Raw genomic sequence first — 20027 nt, 5'->3', positions numbered from 1 at the left:
ACTGACTTACACGATGACCAGTCTTTGATGGAAATTCTAATTGGGTATTTTAGATCCTAGTAACTTGAGCTCACAGGATAGATGTCAGCTATGTCCATTCTTAATTGTTTGAATCTGTTTCCCTCCAGATCAAGCTTAACCTGTAGCTGAAGGGTCCTGGGGTGGGTGGCGGAGAGTGGGAAGGTGAGGACGGGGTTGGGAGAAGGAGGCGTATCTGCCTTGTCAGCTTTTCCCTTGTTTGACCACTATTAAATGGAAGGAGATAGGATTGTTTTAGGAGGACTAGTTCAGCCACTCCTAACAAGCCCAGATGTCTCCAACTATTTGCAGCTTTCTTCAGAATGTGAGTGCTTGATGCTTCTTTGTTCTGTCCAATTTAAGGGCAAAAATATGAGGTCATCTTTTCATGTTGCAGAATGATCTGGGAATCTTTCGTTTCTTTATTTTTAAAAATCAGAACATTTTAATTTATTTTATTTATTTTTAAAAATCAGAACATTTTAAATAGCATTAAATCTATTTGTTCCTGAGAGTTTTGCTAGAAACTGCCCTTAGCAATTTTTGGTCTGGGGCCTTTTATGGAGGAAAGACCTTCTTGGTTCTCCTTTTCAAATTTCTTTAATACTTAAGTTATTAGTTAATTAATTAATGTTTTTCATCTTCTTTAAACCTATTTTTTTAAATTGAGGTATATGTCATATATAATAAAGTACAAAAATCTTAAGCATATTGCTTGGTGATTTTTACATATGTATAAACACATATAACCACCCCATAGAATAAGAAACAGACATTTCCAGTAGACTTTTTCATTCCTCTCCCCAAAGTAACGATAATTCTAACCACTTTTACATATAGGTATATATACAAATCTACCTATCTATATCTATATCTATATCTATATCTATATCTATATTTATATCTATCTACCTCCCTTTCTCTCTGTCTCTGTCTCTCTCTCTCTCTATATATATATATCAGTTTTATTTATTCTTAAAATTTATAGGTGGAATCATCCAGCATGTACTCATTTGTGTCTGACTTCTTTTGCTCATTAGGTTTCTGAGATTCATCTATTGGGATATATAAAAGGTTGTTTGCAAATGTACAAAGAATTACTGAATATATTATCTTTCCATCAAGTCTAAGGAAAATAGTCTAATGAAAGTCTAAGGAAACTTGGAAAGAGACAATAGCCAAAAAATTGTGAGCTATAACTAAATGAAATCAGGCAGAACAGAGAATTGAAGATTCAAGATAAGAGTAGATGAAGAAAGAGGACATGGAGAAAAGCAAAGGAGTATAAAGTATCTTCCTATCTATCTAAAAGAATATCATTACCTATACTGCCAAGGCTAAGACAATGATGTGGGGAAAGAGCTCATATACCACAAACAAATAATGCTAGTCTGGAAAGAAATGAAGGATCAAATCTCTTTACAACCTGTGTAAAACAGGAGGAAAAGAAGAGGCATAAAAACATGGGAAAAGATTCTTTTGGTTTGGGGAAGACTTCTTGAAAGAATATTCTCAAGAGCTCTTCTTACTGGATAAAGGAATAAAGAAATGAAAATCCAATGCCTTATTGGAGAAAAAAACACTTGGTATCTACTTTTCAGGTAGTAGTGAGTGAAAGATGCTTGCTTGTGAGTCCCAGGAAAGGAAAGGTGAATATTTATTTACTTGAAAAATAGAAAAATTGCAGTAGTATTCCTAAGTAACAGGAGATGGGGGCAGGGAATAATTAAACAACAGAAATAAAGCATAAAACAAAAAAGAAAGTACAAAAAAAATAGACATAAAGTAAGATGAAACAAAATCAAGAATGTGAACTGTGTGACTGCATAGACTGAATTCACCCATTTAAAAACAGACTAATAGATTGATGTGCTGTTTATAAAAAACACACAAAAAGAGTAGCAGATTTCAGATGCTAATGAAGGTGGAGGAAACCTACCATGACCCATCTCTTCCACTGATTCCAACTGAAAATTTGGATAGAGTACAGAAAGCAATGAAGCAACTATCTGAAGAATTTGAGAAGTAAACAATAACAGGCATATGGGAAGGAAAGGGAAGAATGACCAGCAAAGGTAAGTTTCCACCCTTTTTCCCCTCAACAAAATATTAACAAATAGAATCCAGCAATATATAAAAAGGATAATATATCATAATTAAGTGGGATTTATCTTAGGCATTGGAGGCTGCTTCAACAGTTCACAATCAATCAATGCAGTTCACCATATTAATAGACCGAAGAAGAAAAACTTCATCATTATCTCAATGGACGCAGAAACAGCATTTGACAAAATGGCATAGCCATTCATAATAAAGACTCAGCAAAATGGGAATAGAAGGAAATGTCCTTAACCTCATAAAGAGCAAGATATAGTTTATTAAAATTCATTCGAAAAGAAATGGGAAACTTTAATGGAACAATTACCATAGAAGACGTTGAGAAGGTAACTAAATAGAGAATGCTTAAATTGCATTTAATCTTCTGAAGTTATTTAGAGGATTTTAGACCAGTATTCCTCAGTCCTGGAAATTCATTAGGATCACCTGTGGAGCTGTTTTTATTATTATTGTTGTTGTTATATTAATTAAAAAATATTGTTTTCTGGTGAGTCCTAGACTACCCAAAACAGAATCTCTAGAAACCAGGGCCTAAACTTTAACACATCTCTAAAGCTCCTCAGGTAATTCTCTTGTGCAAACTAGGTTTGTCAACCACTGTTCCAGTCTCCTGAAAAAGATTATAAAGATAGTCCCCAAATTATTATATAAAACCAGCTATAATTTAATACCTTAAGCTAATAAAGAAAGCTAGAGACTTATTGCTTATGGATAGAAAAAAAATAAAGTATTAGGAATAGGATCCAGTAATTCTCAAAGATGCTTTGTCAGTATAATGAATTGTACTCCTTGATGGTATGATGAATTATATTAAACTAATTGAATTAGACTCTCATCATATATATAAAACTTGATAACATTAAGCAATCATTCTAAATGAAAAATTCTAAGATAGCAAGAGAAGGAACTTACTTCTGTGTTATAAAAAGTATTTACCAAAATGATAACTGGTGAAACATAGAAACTATTTCAGTTAAAATCAGGAACTGGATAATGCTACCTACTATCCTCATTATTACTCAATAATAGTAATAATGTTGCTCAAACTGTACTGTACATGAATCATCTAGGGATCTTTTAAAAATGCAGCTTCTGATTCAGTAGGTCCAGGGATGGGGCTGAGATGCTTCATTTTCACAGGCTCCTAGAGGATGCCCATGCTGTTGATTCCACACTTTCAGTAGTAAGATTAGGAAATACAGTTAGATAAGAACATCAAATAATCAGATGAACATTAGAAAATGAAAAAAACTGAGCTCTTTGATAATTCTTTGAATTTTTATTTAGAATACTCAAGAAACTATAGTAAAAAAGCTAGTAAAACTTAATAAGGTATCTGAATATTTGATAAATATACAAAAATAGCTTTTATTTTGTGCTAGCAGTAAGCACCTAGAAATAGAAATGGTATAAATATATATCATTCCTAACTTACACACTTTCAAAATATCTGGGAATAAACTTAACAAGAATTGCGCAAGACCCAATAAGGAAAAATACCAAATCTTATTTAGGATAAAAATATTAAATCTGTAAGGGTCAGTCTTAAGAAGAAGATCATAGGTGTTAAACATGTTGAGTATATGGTGCTGGTGGAATATTCAATTAGAGATATCAACTAGGCAATTTGATATATGAGTCTTGACCAAGAGTGGTAGATAGAGACAAAGGTTTGGGAATTGTTGGCAGTATAGATCAGGAATACCTTTTGAAAAATCCATTAAGGGTCTGAAGCATGAGCCTCTTAAAATGGTTTAGAAAAAATTGTGCTTTTGCACATTTTTTCTTAGTGACAAGGTCCAGAATTTTCCGCAGATTCTCAAAGGGGTGCATAACACAAAAGAGTTTAAGGAACACTGATATTTATAGTGGTTGAAGTTACAGGAATGGGTGAATTACTCAGCAAATATGTGTAAAGCAAGAAGAGAACCAAAGATGGAGATTGATAGGATACTTACAGGGTAGGTAGAAGAAGACACTGAGGAAAGCACAGGGGTGCACTAGGAAAGCCAGGGGAGAGTAGTCATATGGAAATCAAAGGAAGAAAGTATTTTAAGAAAAGGGAAGATATTCATGGAGATCAAATAAGCTAAGAACAGAACCTATCCACTGAAGAGCAGCAAGGGAGGTCATTGGTAGCTGGTAAGGGGAGGTGTAGTGGATTTGTTAGAACACTTAGTTGGAGGTCAAAGCATAACTTTAAGGACTAGCCTTGGGAGGGGAAACTATTCCACTGAGACAGAAAAGAAAAAAATGGCAAGAGTAGATTTCATTAATTTTGTAGATCTCAGAGTGGGAGAAAATAGCAAATAAAAACAAACTTAGGCATATGTGGCAGAATTCCTTTTCCAGAGACCTTATAAAGGAATATGACAAAGTTTTGAGTAACTTCCAAGCTTATGTTAATATAGTCTCTAAGATCTTGCAGGGACGGCATCTGTAAAGTGACCCTTCATGGATGACTTATATAGGTTTGTAGCCACAGTCAGATCCTGGGCATTCTCTGTCCAACATCTATCTCCTACCCCTTCCCAATAGAACCAGATTTTGACAATTTATCCCTTGAGCCTGCACTCCCAAGAAATGCTCTGGTTCATCTAGACAAATCCATGTTTGACAATTTCCCAGTGACTGATAAAGGGGTGGACATGGTCCTAGTTGACTCAAGCAGACTGTGGTTATACTCTATGCCTCAAGAGGTTTTCTGTCTGTTCTGGATTTAAACAATGGAGCATATGGCATGGTTAAATACATATAAAGAAATATGAACTAACACATTGAGTCAATATCCTCATCTTCAGGTTTACCACATTCCAAGGGAGAATGTGGGTGAGACTAGGCACTTAGCCATTGATTGCAGTTTCATGGAAGAAACCAGGGACCTTAAAATGGGAGAGATGTGAGTTCCAACATTAGCTCTTCTAGTTATTAGTTGCAAGGTCTTGGGCCAGTTATCTATCTCTTTGCCTCAGTTGACTCATGTAAAAGGAAATTATAATATCTGATGGATTTTTTAAGGATTAAAATGTCCATGAGATAGGGACGCCTGGGTGGCTCAGTGGGTTAAACGGCTGCCTTCGGCTCAGGTCATGATCCCAGCGTCCTGGGATCGAGTCCCACATCGGGCTCCTAGCTTGGCGGGGAGCCTGCTTCTCCCTCTGCCTCTGCCTGCCTCTCTGTCTGCCTGTGCTTGCTCTCGCTTCTCTCTCTATGACAAATAAATAAAATAAAATCTAAAAAAAAAAAAAAAAAAAAAAAATGTCCATGAGATAAAGTACACAGTGCTTGGTACACAGTGAGCAAAACATGGTAGCTAGTACCTACTATTAGTTATTGAAAGAACCATTTTTTTTTTTGATCCAAGTCTCATTTCTTTGATCCTTCCAATAAAATCTTGCAGAAGAATTGCCTAAAATTATTCTCTGCATCCCTCAGGTTCAAGTCCGCTTGTAGGTTACTGTAATCAGGCTTGTGTCCCCTTGTCAAGGTCATCACATCTATTGAGCTCCTTCCCTACTCAACTTCTTCTTCATTTCAACTGCGTTAGATTCACAGACCATGCCTTTCTTCTCATGATACTTTCTTCTCCTGGCTATCAGAACACCACACTTTTCCTGAATTCCCACCCCCCCCCCCATCTTATTTATTGGTTGCTCCATTGCGGACTTTTCCTCCTCCACTACATTTTTGGGTACTCCCAAGTGGGGTCTTGGCCCCCTTCTCCTCCCTCTATAATCTCCCCATGTGACAGTCAGCCCTTCCAAGACTTTATTGACCTTTGGTTTGCTGAGAACCCTCATATTCACAATTCTGATAGAAATCACTCCCCTGAACTCCAGTCACAGATGTAGCTTCTTGCTTGATGTCCACTGGGATGCTGGTTTTTCTCTGTCTCCATGCAACCCTCCACATACAGCCATCATTCTTCTCACATCAGCTATTTTAACAGCCTATTAATTGGTGTCTCCTTTACAACTCTGGCCACTCACCCACCCCACCTCTCATTCATTTTCCACACAGGAGCCAGAATGATTTTCTTTTTAAAATGTAATCCAAAACATGTCCCTTATCTGCTTATAATCATCTAATGCCTTCCCAAAAGCCTGATGATAAAGTCCAAACTCTAGCAAGGCCTACAAGGCTGGCAGTGGCCTTTCCCTCAAGACTTACTCTGTACCACTTTCTTACCCTCTGGCCACTGTAGTCTTCTTTTGTCCTCAAAAAGGCCCAGTGTAGGGCCACTGTGTGTGTTTTTCTCTGTTTCTGGAATGTTGTTCCAATGGCTGGTTTCTTGTTGTTTCGTTCATTCTGGCTGGCTTTTTTTTTTTTTTTCTTTAATTTATTTTTATTTATTTTCAGCATAACAGTATTCATTATTTTTGCACCATACCCAGTGCTCCATGCACTCCGTGCCCTCTATAATACCCATCACCTGGTACCCCAACCTCCCACCCCCCGCCCCTTCAAAACCCTCAGATTGTTTTCAGAGTCCATAGTCTCTCATGGTTCACCATTCTGGCTGGCTTCTTGTTATTTAATTCATTCAGTCTCCAGTTTAAATGTTACTTTTTCAAAGGGACTTTTCCAAAGAAACCCCAGCCACTGTCTATCACTTTATCCTGCTCCAGGTTTTTCACAGCATTTATTACTCTCGGGAATCATATCATCTGTTACCCTCATCAGAATGTAAAGTGCTTTAGAGTTGAAATCATGTCTTTCTTATTCACTACTCTATTTCTCTCATCTGAAGTAGTGCTTGGTAACTAGTAGGTGCTCAAAAGTTCTTATTGAATACACAAAGGAATGAATGAGTAAAAATAGTGTTTAACCAACACTGAATAGCACTTGATATTTTGTGGTGTCCTTTCCCTTTCATTAGCTGGTGGCATCCCGTGATAACCTGTGATGTAGGCATTATCGTTATGTTCATTTACAGGTCAACTGAGGAATTCTGTGCCCTTCTACCTCCACATGTAAGAGAGAATAGAATCCCATATTTTTAAGCTTCCAAAAGAAGAGAGTCAAGGAACTTTTGTAAAATTATTTAATAAGCTGAGCTAACTATCTGTGAACTTTTGCTTTTTGTTCCTAACCAAATGTTAGAAATTGAGCTACATGTGTTTCTATCCTGAACACTACAAACCATTCAAAGAAAATGCTCTCTATTATTCCTGGGTCCAGATGCAAGAGGTCCATGGTAGTCAATGCTCTGTAATTAAATGAGATTTCAGGCTGCGCTTCTAATCCCCTGAGACACAGAATGTGCAGCTGGACTAATAACTCAGCCTATTATATGGAAAGCCAGCCGGGCCCTTATTTCTTTATGTATGTACACACATACACACACACTCACACATGTACATGCACATTTATATTTTAAAGCCAACAACAATCTAAACACAAGGTTCTCATTCTGTCTTTAAATATGGGAAATAATATTAGATTAAGTTAATGTAATCACTAACATCATGTTCTATAAATTGAAAACTAATGCAGCTTTGTTTCCCAACCCCCAGACTGCCCGAGAAATCAGAATTTCCAGAATACCCAGACCCACACTTTTCAATGATAAAATATATGTACCCCACTTGGACTAAGGTGCATAATTTAATAATTTATTGTGTTTGATTTATAGGCTTCCTCAGTCCTTATTAAATTTAAGTTTTCACAATTGAGGAAAGGCCTTAAAGAAAACACATTTTGTGGTTAAAGATGTATCCCACATGTGCCGGTCTAGCAATTTAAAAAGCCGGATAACTCTTCCCTGAGCCCTCACAGCACTGCTGAAAGTTCTGATTGCAGGGCTCAGGTTAGCAGGGCTGAAGCGGAAAGGGTCAGTGTTTAGATTCCAGGCTGAGAGCAACACTTATTTCTTGGAGATCTGATGTTACATCAAACTCCACTCCAAGACAAAATCTGGTATGCAAAGCTTTGAAAAATTACATCAAAATTTGGCTTCTCTCTCTCTCTCTCTCTCTTTTTAAAAAGGAAATGTTAAGGGGGTAGGAAGAATGATTTGTTTCTGACAACTTTGGCAAGGCTTTCACTAAGTACGCTTTTAGAGCAACAATTCCCCAGCTGACAAAGACCTGGACATGACCTCAAATATCTGCAGCTTGAGAAATGTTACATGGAGCCACAGACATTTTCAGGCAGGAATTCCAGGTCCTGATGAAGAGATCAAGGTACCTCTGACTTTTGACCATCAGTGCTTTTTCCTGAAAGCCTGGCCTGCCCCGAGGACTCCGGCCACGGAAAAGGATCCAAACTACAGGACTGACATCACTGAAGAATGGAAATATCCTTTCAGCTTTCCAAACTAACTGTCCCTGCTAAATTTAATCCAGCTCCAATACCTCCTAACCTTGAAGATGTTTCCAAGCCCCTTGTGCCTAAGGACTTATTCCCTCACGCTTTTCTTAAATGTCTGCATTTCTGTTATGGCGGTGATCACATTCCATCCTACCTCCTATTCCACACAATAGGGAACAGGAGGCTTTGATCGAGTCCCCCATCTCCCGTCTAAGTCATCTTTGCTTCTTTCTTCTCTCACACTCTTTATATCTCATCAATCATGAACTCTTACTGTTTCTCTCGTCTTGCTATCCCCTGAAACCATTCACCTCTTTATACTTCCCACTGCCCAGTCTGAGTCTAGGCCACCTCCAGGTCTTGCTTTTATCATCACAACAATTTAGTAGGTTTTCCTGACTCAAGCCATGCCCATTCATTCCTCCCCCCGGCAGCCAGAGGGCTTTTCCTAAAATGCCGATTTATCTGAACATCTCATTTCCCTGCTTAAAACGGTTAATATTTTTCCATTGTCCCTGATATAAAATCCAAGCTCCTTACCATGGTTTACAAGTCTCTGCCAGCATCTCTCCCTTCTAACCCATGCATTCATTATACACTCCAGAGAAACTTAGCTCCGTTTAGTTTTTCTGGCGGAGACTGCTGGGCCCTTCGCCTCTGAGCCTTTGCCTATGCTGTTTGCTGGTAATCTCCCTATCTCTTCACCTGGCAAACTCCTACGCAGCTTAGATGCCCCTTCCTTCCTTCCTTCCTTTCTTTCTCTCTCTCTCTTTAAAAAGATTTTATTTATTTATTTGAAAGAGAGGGTGAGAGTAAGCATGAGGGGGAGAAGGTCAGAGGTAGAATCAGAGTCCCCATGGAGTTGGGAGCCCAATGTGGGACTCGACCCCAGAATTCCAGGATCATGACCTGAACTGAAGGTGGTCGCTTACCCAACTGAGCCACCCAGGTGCCCCTAGATGCCACTTTCATCTGGACCTTATCTTGACCTCCTCCTTATCTAGCTCTTCCCTCACATAACACTTTGTCTTCCCCAGTATGGCATATACACATCATTATAATTGTGGTTTATAATTGTGGTTTTCCACCTCTAAGCTAGAAACTCCTCAAGGACGAAAACTATACATACCTTGCTCTCTTTTATACCTTTATTACCTAGCTCAGTGCCTGGCACATAGAAAGGCATTTTAATAGCCATCAATGTTCATCTCTGTATCCTTCCACACAGCTTAACTTAGCCCCTTGCACAAAATGAATGCTCAATACCAATTTGATGAATCAGGTCAAATGGCACATGCTCAAATGTGTATAGAAAATGCAAGTCTGAGACAGAGTACCACAGTTAGCTGGTTAAGGAACTATTAAAAAGTTATTTGCTGAAAAATGGGTTTGTTGGACTCTGCTGATCAATGACATATGACCACTAAGATGATTGGAGTAGCCAGACCCTGAAATGATTTCTATAATCATTTGGCAGATGCTTGTGTTTGATTTTTGTTGTGTGGTAACTCCATCTACTACCTGGGAATTGGCTGCTATAGGGGTTGATAGAAATTAAGACTGCCCATAATAGTGATTATAATCATAACTAGTAATAGACATTTATCATTATTTACATGCATCAACTCATTTAATCCTCACAATAATGCTGTGAAGTAGATATTGTTCTCACTCTACTTGACAGATAAGATAACTAAGACTGAGAAAGTTTCAATAACTTGCTTAAAGTCAAGCGACTGAGGAGTGGTAGAAATGGAATGGGAACCTCCCAAGTCTGACTTTGGATTCCATGCTTCTAAATACCATGCTGTATGGCCACTACTCTCTGCTGTGATAACTAAATAGGGACATAGATTTTGGGATGGATGGATTTATGGGCTATGTAAAAGCCTTAGGAGTCTTTTGTGTGGGCAGCATGCATAATGCTTAGGAAATGGGGTCAACCTCTTGTCATACCTGCTGGACTTGATTTTATTAAAGGTTTGCAAGCAAGTCATAAGAGAAATGGGAGCAATTTGGAAATAAATTACTTCCATTATGCTGCAAGATCTCCCATATACTGCAGCATTTAGGAATTATTCACAGATGTATGTTTACAGTTAAAAAAATCAACTATACTGTGCTCAATTATATGGGGGAAATGCTAGTAAACAGTTTTTAATTGGATTGAAATTAAGATAAATTTAGGATAATGAAGGAAAATGTCTTAACGGCACAATTTATAGACTGTGTGCAAAACTCCCACTGGAAATGAAGGAAGCCCAGTATTTTGAAATGCAAAATTTACATGAACATGAGGCAAAAAGATTATGTGTACAATCTATTTCCGTATAGTCATGAAATTCTTGTGAAACAACTTGGGATATATGTGGGTTATTCAATAGATGGATACGAGCACTCACTGTGCTCAAAATCCTATGCTAGGTACTATAGGACATAAGTCTCTGAAATCTAGTGACAGATTTCAAATAATTTCTAGTTAGTTTTTTTTAAAAAAATTTCTAGTTAAAGGGACTATGTGGGTAGTTAAAGGGACTATGTGGGTAGACATAAAATGTTCATAAAATGAGAAGTTAATAAATGTTCTTTTGGAAGGGATGCTGTATTTGGCAAAGGAGAAATGAGATCCCAGAAGCATATGCATCCTGAAAGAAGAGAAAGATATAAAGGAGTTGTTTTCTTCCTCCTCTGAATTCTAGGATTTAAATGCAATAAAATATATATGGAACATCCCATATGAAGCTTTAAAATATAGGTTCTTTGAAAGTATTAGTACTATGCTATAAGTTTTGGTGGATAGCATTAGAACCCACCTTTAAAATTAATAAGTGACTTGGAACAAACACTGGTAAATTCTAAATGTTTGCTATTCAAAGTGTCGTGTGTGGATTAGCAGCATTGACATCACTTGAGAGCTTGTTAGAGATAGGATCTCAGGCCCATCCCAGGCCTACTCAATCAGAATCTGCACTTTAACAAATCCCAAGGCAAATATGTATGCCCAATAATATTTGGAGGCATTGGTCTAAATCATAAACCTGTGACACTGGAGATTCTGCATCTTTGTTCTTTTTCAAGAATCATGCGCCATATAGGTACTATATAGGTATCTTCTATCTTTCTAACATCTTTTGTTTCTACTTCCCTTCCCAAACCATCTTCTCCAGGTGGACTGATTTTTCTTACCATCTCCTAACCAAAACTTAAGCTTTTCTGTCTGTGGTGCTTTCCACAAGAACTGTTCTTTACCAAGTGCCTTCCATTTTCCTTTCTGCCTAAGCCATATAGCATTTGCAATATGTACCGCATCCTCCCAAGCTTTCTACCCTGATTCCCTCCCCATCCCCATTTGGATCCACGTGGCCTCTAGCACTCTCAAGACTTCTGGATTTCCTTCCCACTCCACTCTAATTCTTTGTCCACTTTACTCTAATAACAAGGTCCTTGATATATTTTAATATTCTAGCTCTAATATCATTGCCATATAATCGTTAACATGTTCTCTTTCAGTACACTATGAACATCTCAAAGGAAAAAAAAGTTTTAGCCAATTTTGTAAATTGAGTGCTTATAAATGTTGAGTGAAAGCTTTATTTACAAATTGAAAATTGCGCTTGCCTGTTACATCAAACACTGGTCAGTAAACGAAGTGTTAAGAAGGATCTCTAGGATATTGCCAATAGCGTGCGCACCCCCCACCTCCAAAAAAAAAAAAAACCCTTTCATCCTAATTTATTGATTTGTAGCAAGTGATACAACTTCACCAGAGAAAGTCCCCAACCAATGTCAGATGGGCTCCCATTTCACAGGTACTGCTGAGACAACCCGGAATGTATCAGGAATAGCACAACATGGGGAATTATAAGAATCATGACACAGATATGTTTTGTGATCCTAAATCTAACTGGATCTCTTTTTTGTACTGTAATTTCTCCATCTGTAACCTGATCATTACCCATCTCTCCTGGCCATTATTAAAAAAGAAAATTATTTTAAATGCGTAGCTAAACTGGCTAAACCATAAAGGAAATTCATGGAGGAGAATAGAAGTCCAGAGAGGAGAGGGATGTTGGTAGTTGCTTGGGAGGCTAAAGCTTAAGTTTTCCAAGGGCTGTAATGGGGGACAAGGGACAAAATCAAGGGCACACCTAAGGCAGAAGTTATGATCAGATACTAACTGTGTAAAGCCTAGACCCCTTAAAATTGGGTAAAGAGTGGAGGAAACACTCCTTAGAAGAAGAAAGTGAGTAAACTTGCTTATCTTTTTCTCTGTTCTAGGTAGAAGTCGTAAAAGATGTCTTCTAAAAATTCATAACCAGCAGCCTGCCCTCAAGTGGATTTGGGGACATTTGCATTGTTCTAGATGCAAATTTAGTTTAAAATGGTGCACATGTGCAGGGGCAGAAGTCAGTGTGAACTACGAAGAAACTCCCTTTAAACTAGGCTTCAAAGAATGACCATTCTAAGAAACAAGAGCTCACATTAAGACTAAAAAATATATGAGGAAATAAGTCAGTATTAGAAAGTTAGCAGAAACAATGAAGACTACAGATATTAAAATTACCACATATTTTACTGTTATGTCATGCAGTAAAATAACTTAAAATAACTGTGTGGAATACATTTTAAATACATGAAAGAGACTATTAAAATATGACCCAAAACACAAGATACTATAAAAAGTAGTAGGCCAATTTAAAAAAGAATGAAATGAAATTTCTAGGCACTAAGAATATAATAATTAAATTAGATGCAGAGTAGAATAAACACTATGTTAGGAAGAGAAATGAAGGTAAAGTTACTAAATAAAAACTCCAGCTGAAAAGACATTTATTATACATCTTAGACATTAAAAAATATCAAAAGTATGGGCACTGAGCAAAAGGTTTTGGCATATATCTACTGTGTGTTTCAGAGGATGGAGAAGAGGCAATATTTAAAGTGACAACATCTGAGAATCTTCGAGAATTGTGGAATAACAGGTCATGTAACATGCAGAGTTTACACAAGTACCAAGCAGTATAAATAAAAAGTTCTACTTTTTGACATATTTCAGTGGAACGATAAAAAATCAAAGGCAAAGAGAAGAACTAACACAGAGTCTGCATGGTGTAATCGAGGAATACAGACTCTGGAACGGGGCTACCTCGGTTCAAACCTAGACTCTATAGCAAATAAGCTGTCTACCTCGATGTCCTCACCTATAAAAAGGTGGGGCATACCTCACAGTAAAGACAGGAGAATTGAATGATAGTGTACATAAATACAGCTGAAAATTGTCTTTGCCATGTTGTAATACTATAATCTTTAGCTCTTATTTGTTATCCTTATTATTACTAGTACTCACACAGGGGGTACTTTTCAAGTACAACAATAAAGTCAGAGGGGAATGAAATACTGCTCACAAATTTCTAAAAGAAAATAGTTGTACATCCAATAAAATTAACTTTCAAAAACATAGTAAAATTACCTTTCAAGAAGAAAGTCAAAATTATCTTTTAAGAAGGAAACAACTGTGTAACTGGTAAAATTATCTTTCACAAACAAAGTGGAAGTAAAATCATTGTAAGATGGAAAAAAATTACCATCAACATCTTACTAAAGAATTGTCTAGGGGCGCCTGGGTGGCTCAGTGGGTTAAGCCGCTGCCTTCGGCTCAGGTCATGATCTCAGGGTCCTGGGATCGAGTCCCGCGTCGGGCTCTCTGCTCAGCAGGGAGCCTGCTTCCTCCTCTCTCTCTCTCTGCCTGCCTCTCAGTGTACTTGTAATTTCTCTCTGTCGAATAAATAAATAAAATCTTTAAAAAAAAAAAAAAAGAATTGTCTAGAAAAGATACTCCAAGAAGAAAAAAATATGATCCCATAAGGAAAGCCTAAAATGTCAGAAGACATGGGAAGCAGAGAAAATGCAAACTTGTCAATATATTTAAATAAACGTCAACTATATAAAATGATGATAAATGTTTAACATGTAAAGCTAAAGAAATAAAGTAATAAACAGCAATTGCATATCATTTGCTTATGAGGCAATGGGAGTCAGGAAAGGAAGCATTTTAAGGACCTTGTATTCTGAAAAAACATAAAGATATTAGTTTAATTTGACTTGAATTATTCATGTTAATATTGTTAAAATTACTAAAATAATATAACTAGAATGTGTACATATATTTTTAAAGATTTTATTTATTTATTTGACACAGAGAGAGACAGAGAGAGAGAGAGGGAATGCAAGCAGGGGGAGTGGGAGAGGGAGAAGCAGCCTTCCCGCTGAGCAAGGAGCCTGATGCGGGGCTCGATCCCAGGACCCTTGGATCATGACCTGCGCCGAAGGCACATGCTTGACGACTGAGATACCCAGATGCCCCTAGAATGTATATTTTTTATACTAATAGAAAAAATAAAAGAAACAAAAATTTAAATTCGGACAGAAACGCAGAAAGCAACATTTGAAAAAGGAGAAGTAAATCCAAATAACAAGATGGAACAAATGAGAAGATGGTCTAAACATACTACGATTCAAAATAAGTGTAAATAGGTTAGACTCTCCTATTATGCTGAATTTGAAAATAAAACCCAGTTCAGTAATGCACTCCCAAAAGCACATCTAAAACATAGAGACATTTCACCAAAAATGTTGAGAGTTAAGGGATAGAAAAAAATATGCCAGGCAAATACCACTTAAGAGAAAGCTGGTGTAATTATATTAAGATTAGACATAAACTGTAAGTATTTTAAAAAGGTATTATTGGAGGTATTTGCTATATAATGATTACTGATGCAATTCACTAGGAAGGTCTACCCATTTAAGATATATCTAAACCTAGAAATATAGATTCATTTTGTTGAAAGGAAATTTTATAAAACAAAAAGGAGATATTGTTAAATTTACCACTACAGTAAGTGATTTAATAATACAACTATTTCAGCAACCAACAGACCGACAGATTAAAAAAAAAATCACAAAGTGTGTAGAAGAACTGACCAACACAATCGGCACGTTTGATACGATGAATTTACATAGAACGCCGCACTCCTCAACTGGCAAATACACGTTCTTTTGAAATACACAGAAAATGTATGAAAAGTGACCATGAGGTAAGCTGGGACAGGAAGGTCCAGTATCAGACATTCTGTACTCTTTGATCATGGTACAACGAAGTTAGAAGTTGACATAGGAAAGAAAACTGAAAATGCACACCTGTAAGTTAAAAAGCAATTCACAGAATCAAAGAATTAATATAATGGAAACGAGAAGCTACTCAGAAGAGAATTGTTTAAAATACTAATATCAAACCTTGTAGAAAAACTGTGCTTAGAAATGTATTCCCTAAGTGTTCAAAATGACAAAAGCTAAAGATTCATGAACTCATCATCATCAAACAGGAGACGTTAAAAAGTACAGCGAAACAGAAAAGAAAATAGCTGGAAGGAAATAAGGCAGGGAGAAAATTAAGAAAATAACACAAAAATCAACAACGTCAAGGTTGCTTCTGTGAAGAAAGTTGGAAAATGGATAAAAATTGTGACTGGCTTCCTCAAGAAACAAAAAGAGGAGACAGTCAATGATATAAGGAATAAAAAAGGGGACATGCTGGAGACAGCGTTGGAAAGGGGTGAGAGATGACCTCACCAAGTTCCAGATGCACTGCATTCTAGCAGCATGACTCTGGACCAGTCTCCTGGTACAGCGTCTCATCAGGAAACTGACAAATTGCAAAGATAAATGAGGCAGAAAATTACTTGGTACATAAAAGCAAAGTAAAAATTAGCTACACATTTTTACTTATTTATTATATCATTAGTATCAGAAAGCAGTCCCACTGGGAAACTCTACTGGTTTCGGGTGTATGTAGGGTATCCAGAGCAAGAAATGGGGCTGAGCAGGGAAAGGAGATTTCATAGCAAGTAGTGCAAACATGTGAGCAAAGGCATAGAAACGGATGCATGGGCCCAGAGCAAGTCTTTCTGTGGAAAAATTGCGTGTAGAATGCGTTTTGTAACATCAAAAACTGAGGATGCTCACAGAGAAGTAGTTTTATTTCTTAGTTAAATCTGTCCAAGAAAATACATCATCAAAAGTGGGTCTGCTGACACTTTACCTTCTCAGTCCCTTTCTTTCCGCTGACATACTTCTCAAACACCCTCACTTGCGAAGGCCTCCTATGCTGGGGACTGGTGCTCCAGGATTGGATTGCAACAGGAACACAAGTTAGAGCACCCAGCCAGACCATATTTCCATATTAAAATTTAGAATACTGAATTAATAGGTTTGATGAGCTGGGGCATAGAGAGGTTGTTGAAGTGCCCCAGGCCCTCTTTGAACTGAATGACACTTTAACTAGTCCAACTGGATGAGAATGACACTTCTGAAGAAATCCAAGGGCTCAACCCAATTGGGATTATTCACATTACTGCATTTTAATCCTCTGGCACATAGCTAGCTCTAAATAAATTATTTGTTAAACAGGTACAGGCATGAAGAATTTTAACAATGATGGTACCAAAACCCAGATATTTTATGAATATGTGTATATGGTGCTTCCAGGTGGAATATGATAGGCTTTCTCCAGTGTGTGAGCCTTCGTGAGGTACAAGAAGCATCTAGTCCTTTGTCCCACACTCCCGTCCTCTACCTTAACTAATGCCAGCCTCTCAAGCCACATGCTGTCGAATGCAAGAGATGAGAACCTCCTCAGGTTGTACTCCACCTTACATACAATCTGGAATCCTGAAGAGTCTAGAAAATCCATCATTCCTGTCAAGAGATGCATTTCCCAGCAGCATGGTCCCAGAAAAAGATACAAATCCCCGGACCCCCAGTGGGTTGCAGCAGTGAACCTGCCACCCGGCTGAACAGGAAAGGAGGGGTGGCTTCGTCTTGGACCTTCCCTGCTTAGTAGCCTTCCCCACCAGGACCACACAACATCCTTTTAGGGCCACTTCTCCCTCTGATTCACGGGGCCAGAGATTCCCCCAACAGACACATCCCGGGGCCAGGCTGTTTCCTAGGCCTAGGTCATTATGTAGTCCAGGGAGCCCTCAGCCAGCTGGAGCCTGGTGTTTGGGGGATGGCCGGGAGCTTTGCCCCCGCTGGTCCTGGCAGCCTTTATGGCTGGAGATTGCAGTGCGATGCAAAGGGAGCCATTTGACAGTGTTTGCACCTTATCATTTCCAAAGAATCTATGCTCTTGAGACAATCGGTACTCTCCTAGCTGTCTGTCAAGTTCAAGCACTTTTTATCTTAAACATATCAGAGTGTTGGGGCTGAGGGAAACAACTGAAAGAAGCTCACCACAAGAGACATTATTTGCGGGGGCTCAATTTCCCCCAGGTTCTTATCTTTCAGCTAATCTTTCTTACCATGTCAGTCTGGGGAAATAATTGGCCCTCTCCCAGTGGGTCTGGCTCCTAACCTACTTGATAATCCTGGTCTGGAGCTGCTGGGAAGTCTCTGTTTCGGGGAAACCACTGTTTCAGGGTGAATCGGTCACTTCCTCCAGGCCACCTTCTTCCTGTTCTGCCACAGGCCAGGGATATTCCCACTGGGGACAATCCATCATGGCTTTAATCTGTATTCTGTATGGCATGAGAGAATGAATGGACACTCCATCAACCACAGACCCAAGGGAATTATTGCCACTGGCACCTTGGATGGGATTTCATAGAAACTGGTAAATAAAATGTATTATAACTTCCTAGCTTGACAAATATACTCTCATAATGATAAAAACAAAAGCATATGTATATATCAATGGTTTTGATGTATCTGAGGTCTGGCAAAATATCAGTCTGTTAAATTAAATTATTATTGTACATATCCAGCTCATCTGTCAATGGGTTGGTGATACCTGAAGGAGTGATGAAGGTTTATATAACTCCTGAATTATGTATTTGTTCCACAAAATTAATTTTCTTGCTTTTATTTCAGCAAAATCACTAATTTGTCAAATTCAAGATAATTTCCAACTCATAGCAATGATCTAAAGTATTTTAAAAATCATTGTATTCAAAGTACACAAAATTAAACATATATTTATGAGAACATATAAATCAATTATAAAATTTATTTTATATGTTTTTTAAAAGTTTTCTTTTAAAATTTTCAAAATTTGTAGTGGTGCCTGGGTTGCTCAGTTGGTAAGCAATCAACTCTTGATTTTACCTCAGGGCTTGATCTCAGGATCATGAGTTCAAGCCCTGTGTTGGACTCCATGCTAGGTGTAGAGCCTACTTCCAAAAAAAAAAAAAAAAAAAAAAATATATATATATATATATATATATATATATATATAGTATATAATATATATTATATAATATGTATTGTATAAAAATATTTTAAATAATATAATATATAAATATATATGTATTTTTAAAATTGTCTATTACCTTTAAAGGGTAAAATACAATTTATAATTAATAGATGCCAAAATTGTACTGAACATATTAACATTTAGAGTCAATCTGATTATTTTTATAAAAATAAAACCATTCACATTTTAAACATTCTATTGTTCATCTAATTGCCAATATAAAGAATTGGTACCAGGATACATGTATGATACACAAATGCAAAGTTGAGAAGTAATGTTAAATGTTAAAATTGCAAAATGTTCTTGGGGTGCCTGGGTGGCTCAGTTGGTCAAATGACTGTCTTTGGCTCAGGTCATGATCCCGGAATCCCAGGATCAAGTCCTCAGGATCCCTGCTCAGGGGGTAATCTGCTTCTCACTCTGATCCTTTCCCCTCTCACGTTCTCTCTCACTCTCTCTGTCAAATAAATAAATACAATCTTTTTTAAAAAATTGCAAAATGTTCTTAAGCCACCATTTGCAACTTCTATGAAATACTGTGCCAAGTGAATACCACGGGAACCAGAAATTACAGCAGAAGACAAAAAAGAATTCTTGACATTATTGAGAAATGGTATTTTTTACCTTAGAGGATGAATTCCACAAGTCTGACTTTTCTCTTAACCCAGCACTCTTTTCCTCTCAGATCCTGCAAGCATTCCAGAGCAATGTCATCATCATAACCCACCATCCTTCACTGCTTTCACATCCTGTCACCTTTTCTTTCAAGGATACGGGGTGAAGGATGTGAAAATGCATTTCCCTGGGGTCTGAACAGTGCGGCCATGAAGGTGAATGTCAAGAGTTATGGGCTGTGCTGTACCAGTTCTGAGCACCAGATCCTGAGTGACAGGGGCACACACCTGCTTTTAATAAGTTTGTGTGTGACTGTGGTATGTGGACCACTCTCAAACAGGTCTAAGGAAGGTTCTGTATACATTAGCCATGATCAGACTCTCCGGGATAAGCTATTGCTAACATTTTAGAACATTTCCTTCCAGTTATTTCCTATACTCTGATTTCACATATGAGAATATGCCTTATATACAGTCTTGGATCCTGCTTTGCTGATAAAACAGAAGTTACTGGTTAATTTACACCGGTAACTTCTGCATTCTTTAAATACTATAGTCACTTGTTGCCCTGTCATGGAAGTTCATACACTCAGAGCTGGAGGAAGGATCTTGTTTTCATTATAGTGAGTTCAGCAGGAATTAAATCTAAGTCACCA

At 37.6% G+C, this 20027-nt stretch overlaps 1 long non-coding RNA gene across 1 annotated transcript in view; it reads right to left on the bottom strand.

Annotated features, from left to right (window-relative positions):
- LOC309845526 overlaps positions 1-19556 on the bottom strand; it is a 38912-nt gene extending 19356 nt beyond the window's left edge. Inside the window, exon 1 of the long non-coding RNA XR_014301327.1 lies at positions 19382-19556. This is a non-coding gene — a long non-coding RNA (uncharacterized lncRNA). The remainder of the gene's footprint in view (positions 1-19381) is intronic.
- Between the last annotated feature and the right edge of the window lie 471 nt (positions 19557-20027).

This window comes from Mustela nivalis (assembly GCF_964662115.1).
Source record: "Mustela nivalis genome assembly, chromosome: 12".
Taxonomy (NCBI): Eukaryota; Metazoa; Chordata; class Mammalia; order Carnivora; family Mustelidae; genus Mustela; species Mustela nivalis.
Note: the sequence above shows the minus strand (reverse complement) of the source record. Positions and strands in the feature narration are given on the sequence as shown.